The sequence below is a fragment of the Perca fluviatilis genome, chromosome 20 (genome assembly GCF_010015445.1).
Source record: "Perca fluviatilis chromosome 20, GENO_Pfluv_1.0, whole genome shotgun sequence".
NCBI lineage: Eukaryota > Metazoa > Chordata > Actinopteri > Perciformes > Percidae > Perca > Perca fluviatilis.
The window spans coordinates 23,415,801-23,441,268 of NC_053131.1; the positions used below are offsets into that span (position 1 = coordinate 23,415,801).

At 41.1% G+C, this 25,468-nt stretch overlaps 1 protein-coding gene across 7 annotated transcripts in view; it reads right to left on the bottom strand.

Annotated features, from left to right (window-relative positions):
• Positions 1-25,468, bottom strand: part of dlgap2a (discs, large (Drosophila) homolog-associated protein 2a) — a 169,204-nt gene that overhangs the window by 67,009 nt on the left and 76,727 nt on the right. Inside the window, exon 1 of one of the 7 annotated variants that reach the window (XM_039787068.1) lies at positions 17,527-17,549. The exons of 5 other annotated variants lie outside the window; for them this stretch is intronic. The gene's annotated coding sequence lies outside the window, so the exon portion shown is untranslated. Of the gene's footprint in view, positions 1-9,439; positions 9,579-17,526; positions 17,550-25,468 lie in introns of those variants that run through there. One more of the 7 variants, XM_039787067.1, reaches the window with a different exon arrangement.

The window sequence follows — 25,468 nt, forward strand, 5'->3', positions numbered from 1 at the left end:
AGATTGGTATTTTATTAACAAGAGGTCACATGTGTTACCATGTGTTGTATTGATAAGTGCTTACACATAAAATAGATGCAGCTCTGAACACAACTTTAGATAGCATGTAACATCACTGCTGTGCACCGGCTGCATGTTGTGAAAATGTCTACATGCACCGGCAGAACAATCGTTGGGTGTGCATGCTCTGTCATAAGCAAAGAAGACCAATCTAATATGGCCCTAGTCCCCTTGCATCACTGCAGGTTATAAATGGCAGTTTGCCTTATTGTTATAATTTTTTAATCATGTAGTAAAACATAACAAAATGTGGGTATGGATAGTGAAATTGCACAACAGGGTGGTCTCTTTCTTGAGTGAAATCAATTAGAGTGCCTGTGATACCCCTTCCACCCCCATCTCCATATCCAACAAGGCGAGCCCCGGAGGGTAACGAGCCCATTGTTGCATCACACTGCTTCCTGATTGGCCTCTAATGCTTGTCCTTGAGGTCTGAGCTTTGAAAAATGTGATGTGTACGCACACTGCAAATGACTGAGCCTACAACAAGTACTTTACCGCAAGCTTTGACAATCAGGATCCAATAAAGAACAGTACAGTTTGAATAACGTAGCCTTTTTCTTTTGTGCCTCCTGTTCCTCATCAGAGATATTGCACAAGACCAGGAATTACACGAATTACAAAGTGTTCAATATTTGAAAAGGAAAAAAATGTAAAAAGTGGTGTGAAGTCTCACAACATTTCGTGTTTAGAAAAGGAAAACATGGAGGATAGGTGAAGATAATTAACATATGACAAGGTGAGACAAGGCTTATGATGGATTAATGCTGTTTTGCATTAATTAACTGGTCAAATATAAAACATGCTGCGAATAAGTTTCACTCAATGGTCAATTTAATACAATTTAATACCTCATTATGCTTCACTTGTCATACTTCAATGTCACCTGAACGTGAACAATGAGAGGTAGGTGATTTAATTGATGCTGGTCTCCTCGTTCAGCACGCTGGTAATGCCATGGGTTTTGTCAATCTAATAAAGGCAATAGATAATAACTCATTACCTTGAGTTATTAATGTTGTGTACTCTCACGGAGCACGGGGCATCACCCCCTAAGTCCTATTGGGCTGCTTAGTGCAAAACTTGATCACAAACAGATTAGAGGAATGGAGGAGGGATGCATTTGTAAACACTGGCTGTGGCTCCATTACATTTACAGAAGGGAAGGAGCAGGGTTAGGTCCACAGAGCTGCAATATATCAGGATATAAAGTTAAATGGTTCTGGGACTAATGAAAGTGTTTATGGGCTTTCCCATCAGCTTGAAGAGATACTTTAGGGTCACCAGATAAGTGTGGACTGTCAATAGCAAAGGTCAGTTTGTCTTGACCTCAACTGCTCCGGTTTCTCTTGATTCCCCACTTCACAACATGATCTTAGGAATTTTAATTATGTTTTGTTTCAATAAGGGAGCTCTGAACTTTGAGCTCTACTAAAATTGTCACCAACATTTTGTAATTAGTAATGGATATATATAGAACCAGGCAGCACATTCATAAAATCAATGTTGCGGTGTGAAATATCCTCCACTCACTTACAGAATAGTTCTTTAGCAAATGTCAAACACATACCATGCCCTTTGATTTAAAGATTAGGAATAGTCCATGCAATATACAAGCACATTTTTTTGATGCACAATACACAAAAACTATGTTTTGTCCTGTATAATAGATGTAAAACTAAATAATCTGCAACCATTGATAAATTACTTAACTCAAATATCAAGAAAAAACACTAAACATTCTCTGGCTTCTCCAATATGACGATATCCTGTTTTTTTCTGTTCCACAGTATGTCACCGTTAATACAATCTATTACAATCTACAGCCATGCGAGCGGCTCTGTGAAGCTGTACTGAGGTAAATAAGGGCTCTGATGAGCTAAATAACATACTAACATAAGGCGTTTTTTCCTGTATGGCAACTGTTCTTGGTTGATTCTCATTTGATTATGGTTCCGCTTTTGAGGATACAAGAGAACAGTTTGATGTTAATTTGAGTCACTATGGACTATGGCTAGTGGCTCTGTGAGGCTGTGCTTAGGCACAACTGTACTTTAAATGAAATGCCAACATCAGCATGCTAACATTCTCACAATGACAATGCTAACACGCTGATGTTTAGCGGGTAAAATGTTACGAAGTTGACTGTCTTAGTTAAAAGTGTTAGCATGCTAACATTGGCAATTTAGGGCTAAACGGAGGCTGATGGGCATGCCATTCATTTTGCAGGTATATACTTTAGTCAGTAACCTAGTCCAAGGACAAATTGTCCCAAAAAATAAATTGAACTCTCAAAATCTGGCAGAAACACATGGTCATTTACCCACCTCCTTACCTTCCACTGATGATTAGAAATAATAATAATAATAATAATAATAATAATAATAATAAATCAGCTTCCATCAAGCTGCAGCCTCGTCATCCCACACCTAAAAACTGTGAATCAAATTCGCTTAATCAGAAAGAGAGAAAGAGAAATATGAATCTATGAGCTCTCCATCCAGACAGAAAGTCTCATTTTAGCCATGGACATGTTTGTTAAAAAGTATTCAGTTGTTGTACCTCTGAAGCTGGGTAGATAAGTGGAAGTGTGAGGAAGATTTTACCAGTTTAGAGAGGTCTTCTGTGTGCCAGAAGGAAATACCACAGATTACATTAACTGTACAGAGGTGCCTTCAAGCCGACAGTGATGGATTGTTTGAGTTTTAGAATGAACGTTAAGTGTGGCTGGCTGTCACAGTATGCAGTGTGTTAGAGTGAACCCACATTAAGTATCTTTTGTGCACTTCAGGTGAGCTCAAAGGCAGTGACCCTGCTGTTATAAAATGGGCATATACAAGAATGTCACCACTGCCTGAATAATTTTCAGTTCAGAGAAATGCAAAACAGGTTTAATTCCACCTCGATGTGATTCTAGACGCTTAATCCAAGACCTCTATGGCCATAAGTAATGTGACTAATGTGCAAGTAAGTAACAGGGAGTACTATGTTTCAGTAAAACACATCGGATGGAGGGCCATGAGCCATGGCATGCATCCATCATCCACGGCTCCCCAGCCCAGTTTCCTGCCACGGACATTAACCCAAAGTGACCTCCACTGAGGCTGGGTGAGGATTTAATGTTTCCTCAGGGCCACACTGGACCCTGGCATTGAGTTGTTATGAGGACCCTTTAGGGAAGTGGGGGGCTTTAGGGTGGGGACACAGTACACACTATTAACCCCTTCTGATCTTGGATTATTGCCTTGTCAGACTGATGCTGGTTATCACACACAGACCCGACCAAAAGGGCTGGCTATTATGTACTGAGGTTAGCTTGTCACAGGAGGTGCTGTGATTGAACACAGTCGGTGACAACAAAAGGCTGCACTTCTTCTTTTCAGAAGCACAGAGTGAATTTCCCGGACAAAGAAACTAAATTTGAAGCAATCACTGCGACTGTAACGCTTTTGATGTAATTCACATTTTGATCGGAGGCTCAATCCTAAAACCAACAATCCTAAAACCAACAATCCCCCTGGTAGTTACTGGAGGAATCTTTATGCAGTATCACCGATAAATCATTTCTAAACAAACACTTGTCCTTGTGTGGGAAGCGGAATCATTAGTGAGCACATCAGCGTCATTCACGGATGATTCAAATGTTCCCTGATGGGGAGGGAAAGGGTCGTGGCAGCCCAATACTCACAGAAGTCAAGTTTTGTCATAATTGTTGCTGAAAATAATGACAGTCCCCTCCAGCAGTTCATGCTGTGAGCATTGTTCCTCTCTCCCCCTTATTTACGGTCTTCGGGTGTGTGTTTCCTCTTGATAACCAGGATGTGGGAGAATGAAATGTGTTTATTTTTAGCAATGAAAAGTGTGTCTCCAGCTCCAGGGCTGTACCTCCGAGGCATGCAGGCATGTCTGTCATGAATGAGAATGAGTGGTAGCGTTAAAGATCTGTGTTGAAGTCCTCCATGTATTTAAGGGGGCACTTTTTAATGATGTAAAAAAGAAAACACTGTGTCTTAGAAGTTTGAAAAGCTGGCAAGCTAGCTTATCAGACACAAAGCGCCATAATGACAAGAAAATTAGAGACTGCAGTCAGTTATTGGCCTGAATTTGTATGCAAGGTTTAATATGGCAGGATCCAGTTTTGTTATGGCGATGTTGTTTCCTCAGCTTCATTCAATTTTCGGAGCTAAACTTTTGGTCCTCTGAGCATATGTGTGTTATGTCGCCACCAGGTCTTAGCCCGACTGAAGGCAATGAATTTTGGGCCGGTGGGAAATCTGTCTTGCTTATTTTTGGTTTCACCTGTGTTGCGCTGAGGTTAATAGCTAATAGAGCTGCAGATAGAGTGGTCACTAAAGTACTATATCCCAAGTTCCCAAATTGTGGATGTGCATATACCCAAACACATTATTATTAACAAAACTGTATTTGGTACATTACTGGTGATATTGTGGGTTTTCACATGAGCTGTGAGGTTTGTCATTAGGAAAAGCCGGGTAGAACAGAAAAGAAGAAAATAAACCCTATTTCCTGCTGGCGGACATGCTTTTGAGAATCCAATGTCTTTTCCCAGTGCTACTGAGCCAAATATCTGGCTAAATGAAGAGGCTGCAGAGCGTGATAATATGATTTTGGTGCAAGCCCGTGAACTAGAGAGGAAAAACACAAAGTGAGAAGTAGTCTTTGGCAATGAAACCGGCACATCCTTGAATCGAGTAAAAAAATAGCCTCAATGTTCTACTGTAGGATGTGTGTTGTGTTTATTATCTCCCACGTCATGGTGATTCAGTGTCACTGAAAGACTTACTGTCTGTCATAGGGCACAGAGGACCTATTACATAAACGGGATTGTGCTTCTCTGTGACCTCAAGCTGTTTGAGCTTATCAAGTTGTAAACAATGCACTACGATAAACTGATGAGCACTATTTCATCCAGCTACAGGCCTCCTTGTTAAACGAGCCGCTCTGCTGGCGCAATGTCAAATGTCAGTGGCGTCAATTCAGTTGAAATGATAAGAGTCAACCCTTTTGTGAAAACGCACAAAAATAAAAAAAGGTGAAAAGGAGACAACTGCTCCAGCAAGGAACTGCTCAAGAGGTGGAACATTATGCGGAAATTCAGATTGGGTGAAAATAGGAGAGTTCATGATTCACCCATGCTGCAGCCTGACGGTAGCCATCAGTCTTATGCTCTCCCGATCTATTCTTCTGAGCGCTCTGAGACTATACATAGCAACAGTGTGCTCGCGATTCAGTAGCAAGTCAGTGCATCATCCCATATCTCTGGCCCTGTCAAGCCAAGCGATGCAACTGCGGAGACTGCATGAATAAAAGTGCGGCAATAAACTTTGTTTATAATCAAAAACCCAATGCGGGGCTTAAATACGGAGAGTTTGAAGGTGCTCTGTAATCACTAGCATCTCTAAGGTGTCATCATGTTGGACAGGGATGATTCATTTCTTTGGGGCTCCATACACATGAGACCCCTTGATCATTTAGGCCAGGGCTGACTGAAGAGAAAGTGCCAGCAGAAGCATGATGTGAAACGATGAAATTGGTGGATCAGCAAGGGAATTTTATGAGTCTTATTACAGTAATTGGTTCTTGTTGCTGAAAATTCTGAAGAGTTCATGTCTGACTAGGTGGAACAAACTGGAGAGAAAACCCCACATCTGCCCGTGAGTGTGTGTGCGCTTGTTTGAAGAGGGAGCGGAACAGAGAGGAAGAGAAAGAGGTGGTGAAGGAGAAAGATAGCGAGAGGCTCCCAGAGGTTAGGTTAGGGGTTTAAATAAGCAGCTCTGAAAGAAGCAGAGCCCGGAGGGAGAAGACCTCAGCAGTGATGACCACAGGAGTGTGAGACAGTGGACACAATCATATTAAGAAGAGGACAAAGGCAGGACACATGGAAGTGAAAGAGAGAAGAACAGTATGTACTTTAAAGTTAAAATGATTTGTCATTGACCAGTCTCAGTATATTGAAAACCTCACTGGATGTTGTACTGTTTTCTAGGTTTTGATTAAGTAGACAGACGTGAGATCTTAACCTAAAATACCAAATCTAAATTGCCAGTTTGAGTTACATAATGCAATGATACAATTAACATACACTACCGGTCAAAAGTTTTAGAACACCCCAATTTTTCCAGGTTTTTATTGAAATTCATGCAGTTCAATGTCTTATTGTACTCGAAAGAAATGAAAGAATAGAACAAATGAACAATTTAAGTTAAAAAAAAGAAATCATGGAATCAATTTATAAACCAAAATGTATTCTAAATGTTTGACTCATCAAAGTAGCCCCCTTTGGCAGATATAACAGCTGAACACACTCGTGGCATTCTTTCTACAATGGAAATCAAATATTCTTCAGAAAGTTCTTCCCAACTCTGTTGCAGAAGTTCCCATAAATGTGTAGCACTTGTAGTTTGCTTTGCTTTCACTTTTCTGTCCAGTTCATCCCAAACCAGCTCAATGGGGTTTAAGTCTGGTGACTGTGCTGGCCACTCCAGGTTTTTAAGCTTACCATCTTGTTCTTTTTTCTTAAGGTAGTTCTGGCATAGCTTGGACTTATGTTTTGGGTCATTATCTTGCTGTAGGATGAACCCCTGACCAACTAGGCGCATACCAGAGGGTACTGCATGGCGCTGCATAATGCTGTGGTAGCCGTTTTGGTTCAGGGTGCCTTTCACTCTGTACAAATCACTGACCGTGGATCCAGCAAAACAGCCCCAGACCATCACGCTTCCTCCTCCATGTTTGACAGTTGATGTCACACACTGAGGAACCATCCTGTCGCCTACTCGACGGCGTACAAAAATCCTGCGTGATGAACCGAAGATTTGAAATTTTGATTCATCAGTCCATAGCACCTTCTTCCAGTCTTCAGTAGTCCATTGACGATGTTTCTTGGCCCAGGCAAGCCTCTTTTTCTTATTCTGACGTCTTAGCAATGGCTTTCTTGCTGCAACTCGACCTATCGAACCTGCAGCTCCAAGTCTTCTCTTTACAGTTGAAACTGAGACTTACTTATTACGAACACTATTAAGCTTTGCTTGAAGCTGTTGTCCTGTGAGCCGCCTATCACGCAAGCTGTTGACTCTCAGAAACTTGTCTTCTGATTCTGTCGTGGCTTTGGGTCTGCCAGACCTCTTCCTGTCAGAGTTTCCCCCAGTTTCTAAGTGCCTTTTGATGGTGAAGAATACTGTACTCACTGACACCTTGACTTTCTTCGCAATTTCTCTGTAGGAAAAACCAACATTCTTAAGTGTTATGATGGTCTGTCTCTCTTCCATTGTTATTTTGCCTTTTTCCCGCCATTTTTTATAGCAACACACTACTTTCTGCAGTACAATACTGTTCAAATAATGCTCACGAGGGTACGGTACCACAGTGTGTTACAACAATACTTTTATACAAACAGAGGGGGTTGTAAGTAATCCAGACAAGTTGGAACACCTGTGGGAATTGGTAGCACCAACTTTCAAAGCTTGATCAACCTCCATTGCTGCAGAACAGCTTTACATTGTTTACCCATTTCTTGTTCCCTGAAAAAGGCCTTTTTGTAAAATTCTGAAATGTACATACTTTTTTTTTAAACCTCAGGCAGTTCACCACTTACCTTTGTACCATTTCAAGCTATTCATTGGACTTGAACTGCTAAAAGTTCAATAAAAAACAAAAAAAAATTGGGTTGTTGTAAAACTTTTGACTAGTGTATGTGAAAATGAGGGAAATAAGAGAAAGAGCGATGCACAAGCGTACAAGAGACCATAATCATGATGGACTGGTGCACCATTGTAGGACTTTCCTATCTGAATCTGAATGGTAACGGTCAATTACAGCTGACACTGACTTTTGACCCTTTGCTCCATTTTTACAATGTTTGAAATAAATGTTCTCAGATTGGTCATAAATACTTGAATCAAGTATTCTCTGTGTGAAAACTTCGTATTGTTTATTAGCCCAGTATCATGGGGACTGCACCTCAAAACAGGTACTTTCATGGTGTTAATATATAAGTACTTCCTGATGTGTGACAGCATGGTAACTAATACAAACATAATAGCAAAAAATATATATGTAATCTAAAAGTGAATCTTTTTCTGTACCACCATGAAAAAAACTGAACCAACAAAAAACACAATATACTGTAAAAAAGGGTCTCAACAAACTAAGCCAAACAACTCACAAAACCAGACAACAATTTGAAAGCTCAATTGCTATAAGATTTAAATTGTGGTAAACATACAGTACACAGAGAAGACACTGAACCTGACCAATCAGAAAACTACAGAGATTGTTCAGAACAGTGATTCTTTATAAAAAAAAAAAAAGAAGGAAGATTTCCATGTCTTTTGAGATGATAAAGCAGGTCTAGGTGCTATATAAATACTGTGAAAGTTTCAGACCACTCAATCAACAGAAGAAGTGCACCCAGCCTGTATTCAGAAGAGACAGTTGTGATGCCAAAGGCTTTGTCATATTTAAAACATGACTTTGGTGTTTGCTTAGCGTCACCTGTTTTTTTTCTTCATTCCTGCCAAAAGTTTGTCCATCTTGTACATGTCTTTTTGTCAAAATATTTGCCTTGCAAGCATCGGATCACACTTGTTTGGTTATTGTTCTGTTGTGAATAGTGAGTATTTTATAATTATTACAGAACAACATAAAATATGGTTATGCACCTTAAAAAATAAAAATCCTATAAATTAAGAAGACATCTGTGTTGCACCGCCGATCTTTTTACTCTACACTGTCTTGTTCTGCCCTGGTTGCGCCGGATTGTTGTGGTTTGCAGAAGCGCAGAGAAGTCTCTCTTTTCTATATAACATATAGTAGATTTTATCCAGTTGTCTATTCACATACTGCCAACTAATCCAAAGTGAAAACATGCCATATTTGTTCCTACCACTGCAAATACCTATCCAAATGGAGTGTTTAGCATATAACCGCCAGTATGAAATGGGAGCTGAATGCTGTCTGCATCAGAAGCAAAGTGATGACACCTCCCTCCGCCAATTTACAGCCCCTGGGAGCTTTCCTCGTAATGAGACTGTTCGCACGCTGACGGTCAGTGGATCTTGTTATCACCCCAAGAGTCCAATAAAACCACATGAGCTACAGTGAAGTTAGACGCAGCAATGAATTCAAAAGTATCAGTCTCATTTTATTGACCGTATTCCGCCTCAGAACATGATGCTCATGGGTGATAACGATACAAATATTTGGAGATTTATTCATCAGTGAGTCATCTCACTGAAAGACAACAAGTATTGCATTTTTGCCAACAGGCTCTCGCTGTGTTTTTTAAATGAGTCATAAATGGAAGCGTTTGCAAAAAGCTCATCCAAGACATTCCCCTCTGAGTTGGTTCAAACTTTACCCGGTGTTTCTGCTGCTCATCAGTCTTTTGCCTGGAAAGATGTCAAGCTCTCCCCTCTCTATCCCAGGATTCTCTGAGCAAAGCTGCTCCGTATGCGCTCCCCTGCAACCATTACAGCCAAACCTGGACAGCTGCTCACCTGGGAGACACACGCGCACGCACACACACACACACACACACACACACACAACACACACACACACACACACACGGTCAAGGCTCCTACTCTTACCTGCAGCGGCTAGTTCACAGGCTTGTACTAGTGTTGGACAGAAACCAACTTCTGCTAAGGCTGCTGAGGGTCTCTTACTAGTTCTCTCTGGGAAGGTCTCTGTATATTTACCTTCTCATTACTGTAGCCACTAATTTTGGCGTTCCTGGTGACTCAGAGGCGGACAGATCGATGGCAGCAGAGTGTGAGAAAGAGAGAGGTGTTCCATTTCAATCTCCAGAACAGATACATCCCCACACATTTGTCATGCCTGCACTCAACTTGAAGCTAGATTAGATGGCATGTAATATCTGAGGCAGTGCCAGCTATCGGCCACAACTTTCTCTCGTGAACTCCTTCATTATGTTGGCCTAATAAGATTTTATATGTTGCTGCCTAACTTGAAGGGTCTCCCTGAGCCATTAAATGTACTGAAGGGTAATATTAAGTATAAAAATATCAAAGCGGGGGACTAAAGCATCAGAAAAGTGTGTTGAGGGCTGATGAGTGATGGTTTTGTGGCCGTGTGTGTGTGTGTGTGTGTGTGTGTGTGTGTCTGCGACTCGAAAGAGAATGAGGGGTCGAGAAAGCTGAGAGAGCAATTTTGGTTACTTGATGATAAGCTCAAAAGATTGACTGCCCGCTGCACTTTTCCTTGTCGCCTGGTGAAGGAAAAAAAAAGCTCTGTTTAATAGCATGGTTTTCTTAATCCCACACTGGGCAACTGCAGGCAATCCGCAGATGTTATATTTTCTTCTCACTCTCCCTGCTCGCTCCCTCTCTTTCTCTCTCAGATGGCTGTTAGTGACATAAAGCTGCAGCTTTGCCATCATTTCAAACATTAAGCCCCTGGAACGTTGTGGAGGGGCTGGGAACAGCGCTGCAATCCAGTGTTGCACTATTGGCCGTCGGGCTGCTTGGCTACTTGACTGTGTACAGTACGGTGTATGGAGCATAGCCAGGTCTGCTGGCAAAGGCCAGTAAAGCCACAGTCCAAGATCTGACTGAGAGACACGACTTGTCAAGCTGAAGGCCAAAGGTCTCTGAATATGCCAACTTGAGCATCGAAAGCGGAAACTGCAGCTTTGTGAGGTTTAAACACACAGTACTAACATGGATAGTCAGCTACGTACTTAATCTCTTGCAGTCCCGCTATCTAATGTAGCACTCAGTGTGGCACAAAAACCCAAATTGTATGTGGATGTGACTTATTCTGTCTATTATTCTGTTTCAGTCCAACTGAAATTTGAATTCTTCTCACTTTTTGTGTGAAAAGAAATAATTATACAGCAGCTATTGTGCAGAGAGAATAAAATTGTATTTGGACAGGAAACACCGTTAAAGCTTCAGGCTGCTGGGTGGGCCATTCTAATGGTTAACAGACATTTGAGGGCTAACGTTGCTAGGAGACTGTCAACTGTTGTGTACTAATTATTAGATACTGGAACATCATAACCTACAAATGTTGACCCAAATGTTTTTCCCCCTTTTCAACAAGACAACATTTGTCCCTCTCTAACATAACAATTCTGAGGACCTATCGCAAGCTATGCAAATTAACTTCCACTAATGGAAGTAAGTTGGCTTAGCTTGCTAACATTCAACTGATTCCTATGTTACTATTCGTTCATATTATTTCAGCACCTGAGCTATAAGGAGCTCTCACACAGTCAGTGCGGTCCAGTTGTGGTGATTGCACATGACTAGACCGCCAACACGCACAGCTTTAGGTAGTCCTGTAACCTCAGCTCACCGTACATCACTCTGTGATTCCACTCCCGATATAAGGTTACTATAGTGCAGAGCCACAGTAGCATTGGGAATGAGTCAGTCACAAATGGGACTTTGCAATGGCAGTCTGTGTGGTTGTTGGAATCAAAGTAATGTTACGAACTATTTTTAGTGCCATATAAACATTTCACCAATCAAATTACCAGCATGGCCATTCATTAGTCAGAACCAAAATTACACATCACCCTGGAGAACATTAATGTAGGGGGTGTTTTCACTGCAGAATAATAAATAAAAGTTACATTTCTTTCTTTTGGAATTTTGGTAAAACACTAATGATATATAGTCTATAGTGATTTCTCAGGCAAAAATTAATTTTAATTTCAGTTTGACTTTAAAAGCATCATTCCTTTTTGAATAGATTGCCAGGAACAGAGGTCATATGGAAACTGCAGAAGCACAGAGTGCATTATTATGGCTGTTGAGCCTATGTGATGTATAATGCACAGCATCAGTACTCCCCTCGCACCTACCAACAAGCCTCCTCTATATTGGACACTGACCTTGGCTAGCAGTCTGGCATGCATCCTATTTGTCTAGCCAACATACAATGTAAATGGGTTTCTGGAAATTAAAAATCCATGCTGACCAATTCAATATAGGACAGGGTTTCTGGGCACAGGGGGAATATGCATTAGGGTGTAATGATATTACCTACAGTATACGTAACTCCAAGACGTCCTCCCCTCTCCTGAAGAAATGACTAGATGGGCCTTGAATAAATCCAATGCTTGAATATGGTGAGGTTGAGCAACACCACAACATTACTGAGAGAGCCATTTACAGTGTTGATACAGTGCAGTTTGTGGCACAGGCTGTAAATATAGAGATACGTACAGTATATAACAACACTATAGAGCTTGGTGCTTAATGGCTCACAGTTCAGTACATTGACCTGCGGAACATGTAGAAGCTTTGTTGCCAACACATTCATTTACCAGGGTTGGAGAGGGGGGAACCAAGGAAATATGAAAAGCATTATAACAGCAATATAAGGCCTAGGGCTGCTCCCTCTTAGTCGATTAGTCGACTAATGGGTCGTTTTGGTCTTAGTCAACTTAGATTTCTTTAGTTGATTAGTCATGTTTTATGCTTTTTTTTCATGCTGAATGACTTATTTCCAAGAAACGTACGATCACATCTCTGGTAAACACAAGAATTAAAGTGGTGTCTCTTTGCGGAGAAACTCAGATTTACAGATCTGTCGATTAAATCAATTAGTCGATACAATTGAATGAGTGTTAGTCGACTAAGAATTTCTTCAATCGAGCACAGCCCTAATAAGGCCACCACACTAACTCCTTTTGTCTCTTACCATCTGTTGTCATTTATGAAATTTCTTTGCTTTCTTATCTGTTCTTCAGACTTCAGAACGCAACCTCCCACTCAAATGCCGTCTCATAGAAAAATATATTCATATACTACTAATTTTCAACTGCAAATATGTTTTGATAGAAACTTAATGCAGCCTAGATTGTTTTTATCAACATAATGAGGAAACATTGTTTCTGAATGTCTGCCAAGTCACACAATGTTTAAATTGAACTGCTAAATGTTTACTCCATTTGTTTGACGATTGGATGATTACACTTTGTTATACTGATGTTTACAGCACTTTAGGGAAAGATCGTGATCTTGGTTGAAAAAAGAAAGAAAAAATTCTGGTAAATTCTTGTGCTTTGTATGCCCAACATCCAGCTGGCTGCAACCTGATCTCACAGAATTCCGTGAAATGAACACGGCCCCTTAAGTTAAGGAAAAGGTCGTGGGTGGGTGGGAGAACAATGGGTTGCGTTTAGGAAAAGAAGAACGGGACGGCCGTATACAGCAGACGGGTTGGGTTTAGGAAAAGAACAACGGGACGGTTAGGGTTAGGAATCGTGCCAAGCGGCACACGATCCCCGGTCTCCTGGGTGAAAGTCCTGTTGTTTGACCCATCCACCACCCCAACCAACCTCCCTACGCGGATTTTCGGGCTTTCATACTACTCGCTAGCTTTGTTGCTCTTAATGCTACGTCATTTTCTCATTGACTTTACTTTGGATTTTTTTCTGTGGTGGCCACACGGAATTTTCACACATTCCGTGCCACCACCACGTAATGCGGTGTTAACAGTTCGTGATCATTTCACGGAATTCTGTGAGACCAGGCTGTCCAGCCCAACCATCTTTGCAGAATCCATGTTTGGCACAAAAACGGATAGATGCCTTCAATTAACTAATTGCCAGTGAACATAATCCATGCAGCAGTTATGTTTCCCATCAAAATGCACACGGCAAAACAAATTAGTAGCATATAAATGTAATTTCTAGGAGAGAGTGTTTGCCCACTCACCCTTTACTTTCTTCCATCTCCTCTGTCCTTACTTCCTACACACTTCACCTCCCTCTACCCATTTTCTCTCTCAACCATTCTTTTTTTCTTCTCGCCTTCACAATGAGGTTCAGGGTCTCAGTGAAGGTTTGGTTAATGATGAAATGCTCCCTCTCACATTTGCTGTCAGTGAGTGAACCCATCCATGAATCAAGTGAAGGACGGGGCTCTTTTTTTGACTCAAAAACAGCTGTGATTTCCTTGTCCCCACATGAGTAATGCAAAAATGAGACTGACACCATATGTCAGACCTTGACTAGAATTATTTTGAATTTTCATTAAAGGTTATGTATTCTCGGGGGACGACTCTTCCTAATAATTTCAGTTTTGGGGTTTGTCTTAGACTTTTCAATAATGTTTATGACCTGTCTATTAAAGTGTTCTCCTTGTCCTTGTTCTATAATGGCTATTACTCCGTAATGTCATCTAATTTTTTCTCTCTGTGTAGCATAAAGGCTTTGTTAATCTAATGTCATAGTGCTTCCTCGTTTGGGTGGCTTTTTCTCTCCACTGTTTGGAGCCGTGCCTTCTTGTATATCATTGCAATTTAGAGCATGGTCCATTTTACCCAACAACCCAAAGCAAGCAGTAATTGATCCATCTTTAAAAAACAATACCTTTGACTTTCCTGCATCTAACCACAAATATTCTACAAGAGTATACTAACCGAGTAGCTGTGCCTTCAGCATTTCAAGCTCTTATGTGGATTCTGTACTGTGTGAAAGACAAATGCTTGGAGAATACCGCTACGTTAGCGCTAAAAATTACTCAGTAAAAGCTTCAAAAGAAACACACATTGAATAACACATTCTTTTAAACTACACTAGGACTTTGTAACCATTACTTACTGGAAAAAAAATCCTTTGACACCCACCCTCATAAAACAGTGTCCAATAATCTTTTATGTGTTGGTGTGTGTGTTATTTTGTGAATGTGCATTATGAGATATGGGGGTGAGGGTCCCAGCAGGACATGTTGCCCCTGGCTCAGCACAAAGACAAAGGGACAAGATGTGCAAATGTGCATTTTTGTACTTCAAACTCACTCTATCTTTCTCCCTCACAGCATCACACACTCTTTCTCTGTCTCTATCGCAGGACAGCAATTACCTGCAGGCGATATGTAAGTTAGATGGGCTCAATTCTTCTCTGACAATTCTCAGAGAAAGACACAACCATAGAGATCAGGGCTGGGTGTTTTATTTAATTTTAGACACCAGTGATAATATGATACCTCAGTTTTGACAAAGACTACTATATGTTACCTTTTGTACTTTGAGAAGTTTAAAGCAGCACTACTCGATATTTTTATATTAAAAATGGCTCATATGACTCGTCAACGACGTTGCTCACAATGAAAAACCCCACAAAGAATTATCCTCTGACTCTGCAGTTCCCCTCAGCTTTACACAGCATTTAAGTGTCTTTCAGCCTCAGATTCTGGTTTTACTGTATGGCCTGCAACTTTACTGTTTTAGTTTAATTGGATCAGCCTCGTTTCCAGGCCCAGCAGGAGTTGTTTTCTTAGAAAATAAAGCACTGATAAATCCACTGTACACTACCTGCCCAGCACCAAACATCAGTGAATATAGTGAAGCATTTAGCTGCTAACGGCAGCTTTTTTCCCTAGGAGTTGGTGGAGACCAAAACCTAGCTAAAAGGAGAGTGAATATTGCACTTGCATTCATCAGTTGGCCAAAAATAGACTCTAAACTGTTCACCATATCCACTTCATGAGCTGATAAAACATCAATGTGCATGTTAGTTTGTTCAAAGTGGCTAATTAATGCTGCTTTCGCCAGATTTTTCTTGTACTTTTGTTCTATTTAACAAAAAATGCCACACTTTTCAAATGCATGTGATTAAGGTTGATGTAGTCTATATCCACAATGTTCCACTTCCGGGATTGTTCCGTTGCCGCCATAAATTCCGCCAGATTTAATTTCTTTCGCCCGGATGTCCGTTACCTTCTGCTTTCTTTGTGTTAGCATTCTAAACTCCGGTGGATTTATGAGGACTATGGTTAACTGCTCCTCAGATCTCTGCAGGGTAAATTCAGACAGCTAGCTAGACTATCTGTCCAATCTGAGTTTTCTCTTGCGTGACTAAAACAACTTTTGAACGTACACGTTCCACCAAAACAAGTTCCTTCCCGAGGCTATTTTGCAGTGGCACCGTGGCTCTGCTCGGTGCTTAACAGTGTGCACCGCCCATGACGATTGTGATTGGTTTAAAGAAATGCAAATAAACCAGAGCAGGTTTTTCTCCCATCCCGGAATGCTATGTGGACTAACCAGACCCTCCTCTGCAGCGCTGTGGAGGAAGGTCTGGCAAAGCGAGACTAAAGTTGATTTAACACAAAGCAATTTGAAAAAAAAAAGTCACCTAAATAAAACACAGTCTACTGTAAACTTTGCTAATTAGTGTTTAAAATCAAGAAGCGCTATAGACACAGTCTCTCTCTATCTATCCAGGGCTGATCTCTCTCTGTTTCCAGGGACACCATGCATCTCCCTGTGGCTCTGCAGCCCCGATGCCCTGTGCAACATGGAGCGACACCATGGAGGTGCCTCGGGAGCTCGCTTCTGCCCAGCAGCTACACACCCGTAAAAAAATAAAAAAAATAAAATATATATATATAGTACACACACCCACATGCACACACATTCCCTGTCCTTCCCTCAGGCCTGTCCAACCTCCGCTCTCTGCCTGTCTTAGTGGGAAGGTCACAGGCACACAGTTATCACGCTCGATTTGATTACGTCTTAATCCAATCAAGCAAAGCAGAGAGAGCACCATTGATTTTTGAAACATAGAATAAAGCTTATTGGGCCTAGAGACACATGGCTGATTCCTGGACAAGGTTAAGTCCAGAGGGAAATATCATATCTGTCACTGAGCTTGTCACTGAACATGTTTATGGGTTATTACTAGATTCACCCCTCTCACTTCAAAATGCAACCAAAGCTGTCAGCTCCTGTTGCGTTTACAGGCCATTTCAGGTCACAGTAGACTCACATAAACCCAACAACAAACTATAGATGAAACACTTGAGCAATAATGACCAGCTATAGCTGAGGAGAGGGACAGAAAAAGAAATGATCATCCCTCAAAATGTAGTCCATGCAAAGAGAACGACTCTGGCTTGAAGTACGAAATGGATGGAGACTTATGGGAATGATTTGCATTTGGCAATGGAGAATGAGACGAGTGTCAGTAGTGCATGGACACTAATGGAATGATATGTGTACACAAATTGTAACATTTAGTGAGATCTGAAGCAGAAGCAAGTGTGGTTAGTCAGCACTCTAAAGCCGTGTCCTTTAGCCTTCATGCTGTCAATCAGTCAGCTCAGTAAGGGTAACCTGGAGTGCATAAAAATGGCCGCCTCCTTGAGTTTTTTTGTTGACCAACCCCACACTGCAATGCACTGTTCACCTGTGACAGTTTGTTGTGGGTAGGGCAGTTGTCGAATGCATTACAATGTGAAATCAAAACCAGGAGGTTGCTATCTTTATGTACAGTGTATTTTTTTCTACATGGAACCTAAATCCTGGCCCGCACCGTTGCTCTGCTGAGATGAAGAGTGAAGAACAGTGTGTCTGCAGCACAGCGTCGCCCCCGCTCCACTTCCCACCCTCTCCAAACAGCAAAACAACAAGCCGGGAGATGACGATGACAAGAGCTATTGGGGAATGCCGAGGCCCACTCACCTTCTGGTTCACCACACAGTGTGCACTGTGATTCTAAACAAGGACCAAAGAGAGACAACAGGAGATTAATAGAGGCAACACATATGTAAAAGTCTATGTTTTTGTTCATGCGTGTATAGGAACAAATGTCAGCGTCACCGCCCTTTATATAAAAATGTTAACAACTGCTATTCAGGCCTCAGTATTTTTCTCTCTCTCTCTCTCTCTCTGTCAAAAACTAATAAAAACATTAAAACTGAACAAATAACATGGAGCACAACAGACCTTTATTTTGCTCCTAATGTCTTTGCAGAGCGGTACCCATGTGCAATATAATAGAAGCCCAGCCACCATGCATAATATGACCATCAGCAAGAGGCGGCCGCATAAAAAGACAAAAATGATGCAGAGACAGGCGTCAAAGGGGAAAAAATCTAAATGAGAAATCATATTACTTCAATTCATCACTGCCATGTGAAATAGATGCTGTGTGCCAAAAACCTGGGTGAGATTCCAAATTTAAATGAAAGTAACAAAATGCATTGATTAATGATCGCACGCTATCCATCATTTTTATAACTCACATTAGGAATAATTCTTTAATTTAAGGATATACCAGGCTTCACATGCATCATGCATTCTTATGTAAACATGAAGGATAATTTGCTAGTTTCCTCTGTTAATCTGCATTTATATTCCCATGCAAATATAACAGTAAGCCGCACAATCTAAATCAATATATGTGCATCACTGTTAATGAAGTATCAGTTTTTCCCAGGAGCCAAGCTAGTCAAAAAGTGAAGGCGGCTTCCAAGATTATTTTAAACAAGCAAGATTATTTAATAGGTTTATGACACTGGGCATAATGAACAGAGTGATGATGAGAATGAGCGCTATGTCCTCAGGCTTTAGTTTCCACAGATGGCCCCAAAACAGCTGTGGAGTGTCAGTTTGTCTCTCTTCACTGATGTAGTACTGGCCAAAAGAGGCCATGTTGTCTTTTAATGCAGAGGCTCTCCTTCGTCTAATCACTGCTAATTAGGGGCTTAATTAGTTCTGCAGCAACCTTGGACTTATGACTTGTCTTATTTCAGTGAAAAACAGCGAGACAGCTCTTTTGATGTGTCAAATCCCTACATTCATGGGGATACAAACGCAACAAAACATGTCCATAAATTCTCAAAACACTAAAGTGCTTCCATTTCTACCTCTCTTCCCCAGATGACCTTGCTTATGGGCAGAGTGCAGCGAGGACAGCTGAGCAGACCGGCGGATGAATGAAAGAGCACTTTTAAAGGTATGTTGTCGCTGTCAGTCCGAGCAGGTTTGCAAAGTGTTACAGCCTGTCCCAGTCGCCATCACATCACAAAACTGCCTGCTGGTTCTTACCTGGGCACCTGGCTGCATTTGGCTCTTCTAAACCTTGAGTATTTTTCGAAATGCGTTTCTTCAATTGTACACAGATCCTGGGATTCAGTTTCTTCTGCTATCAGACAATACTGCACGCTCACACCACAGACGAACTGAGGACTAAAAAAAAGACAATTCCACTGAGAAAACCCAGCTGTTATTGTCACTTTGCAGAAGTCAGTGCATTGTGCTGTAACTTTATTTTGGTCTCTGTTCTTAATTCTGTGCTTCTGTGGGTTGGTGGTGGTTGGGGTCTGTGGGGTTGAACCACACACAAATGGTATGGCTGGCAGTGCACTGGCAGACAGCTGAAGCCTGGAGAGAATTTACTAGTTTAATTAGTCTTTTTTACTTCCCACTCCCTACAGTATAATTCTACAGACTCAAAGCAATTGGCACTATTAGTTTGTCCTGCCTGTTTAAATTTAAAGTGCTCTTGAATTTCCCTGTGTGGAGCCCATATTGATCTTGGTCATGCGGGTTTTACAGTATGGGAAATGCTCTTGGTTAATTCTTATTTGCTTTCTAATTGGAGGTGCAAAGTGGCTGCCAGCCTTTAGCCGTCAGCTAAACTTATTATGCTTCCGCTTTTGAGGATAAGAGAGAACAGTGTGATGGTAATTTGAGTCACTATGGACTTTGAGACTAAGAGTCGACAGGCACGCTAGCGGCTCTGTGATGCTGCGTTTAGGCACAACTGTACTTTAAACTAAATGCTAAAAGCAGCATGCTAACATGCTCACAATGGCAATGCTAAAACACTGATGTTTAGCAGATATAATGTTTACTGAAAAGGTTTTCAAGCAACTGCCTGAACTGCACAATAATCTCATATAAGGAGAAAATAAATGTGAGGTACAACGAAATGAAGGCAGGACAATTCTGTAATTACGTCAAATCAATTACAGAATGGTTTATCAATACAGCATTTATCATACTTCATGGGAGAAGAAAGCACAAATGCAGATCAAATACCCATCTATGCAATAACATTGTATCCAAAAACACAAGAGATGGTTTAAAATAAATTGTCAGTCTATTTCAGAGTGCTAGTCTCAGTTAGCATGCTTCAGAAGTAGAGCAAATCTGGACGCTGAACGCTTATTGGTTGTGAATAAACTAACATAGAGATATTCACAGGGGTCTGTGAAGTCCCCTGGTATCAGCCCATCTCCAAACACAACATACACGGAGAGCAAATCCTTAGCCTTGATCTGATAATGTATTCATCCATAATTAAAGCCGTCATTTCCATATCAGCGCTGCTTGCTCACACCTTCCTTGTTGGCTGATCTCTCTCTCTTTCTCTCACTCTTTCTATCTTTCCCCAGTTCATATGATGTGAGAGACACAGGTGCTAATTAGGTGCTAAGACTGTTCTTGGCTTTTTCACAAGAAGTCTCTCAGAAAACACACAAGGTTATATAAAGAGAGGCGTGAAAACACAGGTGCGAGGGCAGAAAAACTTTATTCAGGGACTTTGGTGCACTTCCCAGTGATGTGGGATAGGCTCTATTTGTTTGCTTTGAGTTGGGCAGCACACATATTGTGAGACACAAGTCAAATAAAGACTTGTTTATAGGGACTGGGTCAATAGGTAGTCAATAAAGGGAAGTACACAGTAATGTACAGCTCACACAGTTGTGCGCTGACACAGATAAACCAACAGGATTGTGTACACGCAGGCATGGCCACACAGATAAACTGACTAACACAATTATACTCAAACAAATCACAAGAACAACGCATTTCCATGCCCCCAGCATCGAGCCTCATCAATGTGGACGATCACCAATTTCAGTTTACCTTCCCCTTGACTGGCACGATCCATCTTCAGCGGGGCACCCTGAGTATATGCAGCCTCCCCCTGGAGCTGATCTAGCACTTCTCAGAGGAGATGCGGTGCTGAGCGCAGGGCTGGAGAAAAACTCATCATCCCTGCCTGCTTCTTCAGGGGCTAATTACACTGCATTGTCACACACATTCACAGGGTATGCTGCATGCGCACATACATATACATATACACACACACATACATATACACACACACACACACACACACACACACACACACACACACACACACACACACTGTACGCATTGTACGTGAACAAGCTTGGTTGTAAATATGAACTACGCAACACTTTATGGGTAATACTTTATGGGATCGATATTTATCCTAGAATCACTAGGGTCTGAGGCTTCAAGGGATAGCTCAGCTTAGCATAACAACTGGAACCACTTTTGCTTTTTTGTATGGATTATCAAACAAGATATAATGTGCAATAATAATCTAATTTGTAAGCTTTAAAAGACGATGGTAGGTGTTTTTTTAATTTCTACTTTTTTTTTTTTGTAGAGCCAGACAAGCAGTTTCCCCTGTTTCCAGTCTTTATGCTAAATGCAAGCTAATCGTCTCCAGACTTCAGCTTTATATTTACTGGACATGCATGTGATATTGATCTTGTTATCAAACTCTCAACAAGAAAAGCGTATGAGCATATTTCCCAAATGTCAAACTATTCCTTTTATTCAACATTTCCAATATACTGAGCACTTGAATCAAAAGAAGGGAGGTGTTTACACAGCAGGAAATAAATGTACTACCTTAGTGACATCCTATAGTCATGGTAAAATATTTTATAATGTAGGTCATGCACTACATTTATCCAGCGCTTAATATTAATACATTTATTGCATCTTGGTGTAAATGACAATACTAAATGTTAATTTGAGCGTTCATGATTACAAATGTCCTTCAACATACAGAATCAAAATTAAGAATCAAGTGCAATAAAAGTAGCAGCACTACCAAAAAACTACAATCAACACTTCATAATACCAGATGGGGGAGTCAGCACCTCAATATTGTAGAAGAAGAAGTTTGTTAATATTCATAATTTTCCCTCCTTAGAAGGGAAACAGCAGGCATCTGACTTCAACAGCTGGCGTCTGACATCAACAGCATCCTCTATGGTTCACCTGCAAAAGCCTTAAATAAACTCCAATACATCCAAAACTCTGCTGCCCGTCTCCTCACCCACACCCGTTCCTGTGATCACATCACTCCTGTCCTTCAGAACCTCCACTGGCTCCCTGTTTCACAACTCATCCAGTTTAAAGTCCTGCTCCTCACCCACAAAGCCCTCCATAACCCGGCTCCTTCCTACCTCACAGACCTGCTCCACCGCCAAAATCCCCCCCGTAACCACCGCTCCTCTGACACTAGCCTCCTCTCCCCACCACTCAGGACCAAACACCGTACCTGGGGTGACAGAGCTTTCACCATTGCAGCCCCTCCCTCTGGAACTCCATACCCATACACATCTGTGACTGTACTGACCTGGACACATTCAAAACGCACCTCTTCAGATTAGCTTTCCACATACAATAGTCTTACATTTCTCACCTGATAGTTACTGGTTTTATTGTTTTTAATTGCTTTTAATATGCTTGTTTTATTTGTTGGTGTGTCTGTTTTCAATGTGCTATATGTGCTGGTTTTACTGTAAAGTGTCTTTGAGTACCATGTAAAGCCCTATATAAATAAAATGTATTATTATTATTATTATTATTATTATTATTATTATTATTATCAAACAGCAAGTGTTGAAATCGAGACAGCCTTCAGTGTTTGTTGTTGAAGACAATATGAGAACATTACAAACAGCTTTCCTGCTGTGGAAGCTCCAAAACTAGGTGCATCAGAATAAACGGTTACAAAAGAAAAGCTTTTAGTCTGCTCCTGTGGCTGTGCGTAGACGCAGCAGTGGGCGTTCGGTGTGACGCGAGTGCAGGGATCTAGGCACAACCTTCAGTTACAGACAAACACTGTCATTCTGCAGCGAGTAAAAAGCCATCACATGTCAAGATGCATCCCCTGTCTATTCAGGAAATCTCTGTGTGTAAGTGTGTGTGTGTGGCTAGTCTATGGATGCTAACCTTTACCTAAGCACATCTTACTGCAATGCAGTGTTTGCAAGTGACTAAGGTTAATTTATGCAAAATGAATACATCTGGTACAAAAGATGTATTAAATAATAACAAAAACACAGCTCAATTGACACTTACAGTAAGTAAAGTTGGCGTGTGTATGTTTATGAGTTTTTGTTTTTATTATTTCCCCCCTTGGCAGTCTTGGCTACTAAGGAGACAGGGGACCAGGGTCTGCTGTGGAACTAAAGTAACCCTCCCCTGGATAATAAAGCCATTCCCATGTTAGTGCTTTCATCATCAGCTTTAAACACAGTGGTGTTTCTTTGACTAACAGACTATCTTTGGCTGACTACAGAGGGCCCATTAACCAGCCAAAAGCTACACACCGGCCTTTGGACAAGTTAAACAGTAAGTATCTGCATCTGATAATCTACCACCAATGGCATTTGTCATTTCAACCAGCGCTGGCTAAACATGAGCAGCTTGCTGTGTGAATGTTTTGTACATTTCTGTTTGCTAATAAAAGGGCAAGCGTGGATAACGTTTTAATAAGAGATTCAATTACATCAAGGTTTGACAAATATTGGTATTTTATGAATGTGGTTTCAAAAACGGAAATGGATGTTGGAATCCAACCCTGTAACAGAATGTAACGATCTTACTGATCAAGAGTAACTTAATGCCAGGTTGAAAAACAATGCTTCATTGCCCTCTCTGGTTGAAAGTTTGAATGAAAATCTGTGCTCTTTTGCATCTCTAACTACACTCAACAGTGATGTCACAGTGTAGGGACAGTGCACTTCTACATCACTGCAGCAGCTTGGGAAGTAAAATCACTGGAGGTCAGCAAAAACAAGATTTTCAGGGGATTCAAGTTACAAGCCTACTCTTTAAAGTTGGTTTCAAATAAGTGCATCTCTCAAAAGTACCTTTTTCATCACTCAAAATTGCAACAGCTAGTTGAATTACTTATGTGTTTTCTACTAAATGGATTTGAAACTGCATATACAGTACATACAGTACATATATGGACATTTAATATGCATGCACATATGTATGCACATGTAATGCATGCGTGCCTTTTAGTGTCTGCAGGTATGTTGCTGTGTACTGTAGTACAGTGCGTGGGTGGACACCACAGAAATAAAATGGGTGTTTTATTTTTATGGTGGACACACCGTGTTCCCACTGTGGGTGTTTGTACATGTGAAGCAACATATCGTTTAGCAGTCTGTTTCCCACGTGGGTCCCTGAGCCCCACTCATAACAGCCTGACTGTGACGATAAGAGGGAAAAACCAGACATGGCAGATGGGAGGGATGGATTTGGGTGGACGAAGGTAAAAGAAGAAGAGGAGGAGGTAAAACACCCCATCGTTTTTTTCCATCAACTCCAAGGGGCCCATGGGTCAGATTAATAGGTGGGTTCTCTTATCTCTTGGAAGGAGAGGGAAGTCAAGAGGAAGAGGGAGATACATATTTCAGGGAGGAGGACTGGATGAACGTATAATTCTGAGACTGTATTTAAGTGATTTGCAGCTTCTTAACTGTACTGAAGTGATAGAAGAAGAAGAGAGGTGGATGTGTGAGAAAAGGAAGGACAAGTGAGGTTGTGCAGATCGAAAAGGATGGAGAGCCAAAGAGAAAGAGAGAGCTGTATAGACAGAAGTAGACTAGAGAGACTTGTGCAGAGAGGATATTGATGGCCTCCTTCACACCCCAGCAGCCCTCTGTCTTACTGGTGCATCTATCAGGAGCGCTCATCCCCGTAGATGGCCGTATTGACACCTGATGACCCGCCCCTCACTTCTCCTTCCCCTACATCTGCACATGCTTTTTACTCACTCCATCCTCCCATCTCTCTTTCACTCATCATCGTTCCCTCTTAACTCTTTCCCAGTTTAGATGTGACAATCCTTTGCTGCTTCTATGTGTTTACTTTGCAAAGAACGTGGAATAAACAGCAACATGATGCGAGTCAGTTATTTATAGCCGTCCACAGTGCATCCAAGGTCAGCTGATGGCAGATTGTGATGGATGTGTCACAAGAAGGCTTGAGGTCATGTAATTGAAGTAACTTGCAGGATCAAAACAGGTTTAAAGCCTTTCACTTATAATCAGAGAGTTCTTAAATGTGTAAGTCATACTAAACTGAGTGTGACGGTATTGTCATCATTGGGCTGCCGTCAATTCACATTCAATTTAACCCAATAAAAAAACTGCAGTCCGTGTAGTATTTTACCATAAATCTCAGAGAGAGTGTCAGGCATCTGAGTGTCAGGCATCTACACCCACCTTTCACTGCATATAAAATTGACACTACTGAAGCTAAAACCTTTACACTTTATGACAGAAAATATGGAGACGCCGGCAGTGATAAAGTTTTCTGAGTTTTACAATAACAGATGGTAGAAGAAGGGGGGGAAAAAAACACATTTACTGTTTTTAAAGTACTTTAAAGTACTTTTTATAGCTTTGTTATATGTTTGAGTGGGTGTGGAATCACTCAAAATTGCAACAGCTAGTTGAATTACTCATGTGTTTTCTAATACAGTATGCACGTATGTACTGTAAATGGATGTGAAACTGCATCTACAGTACATATATGGACATTTAAT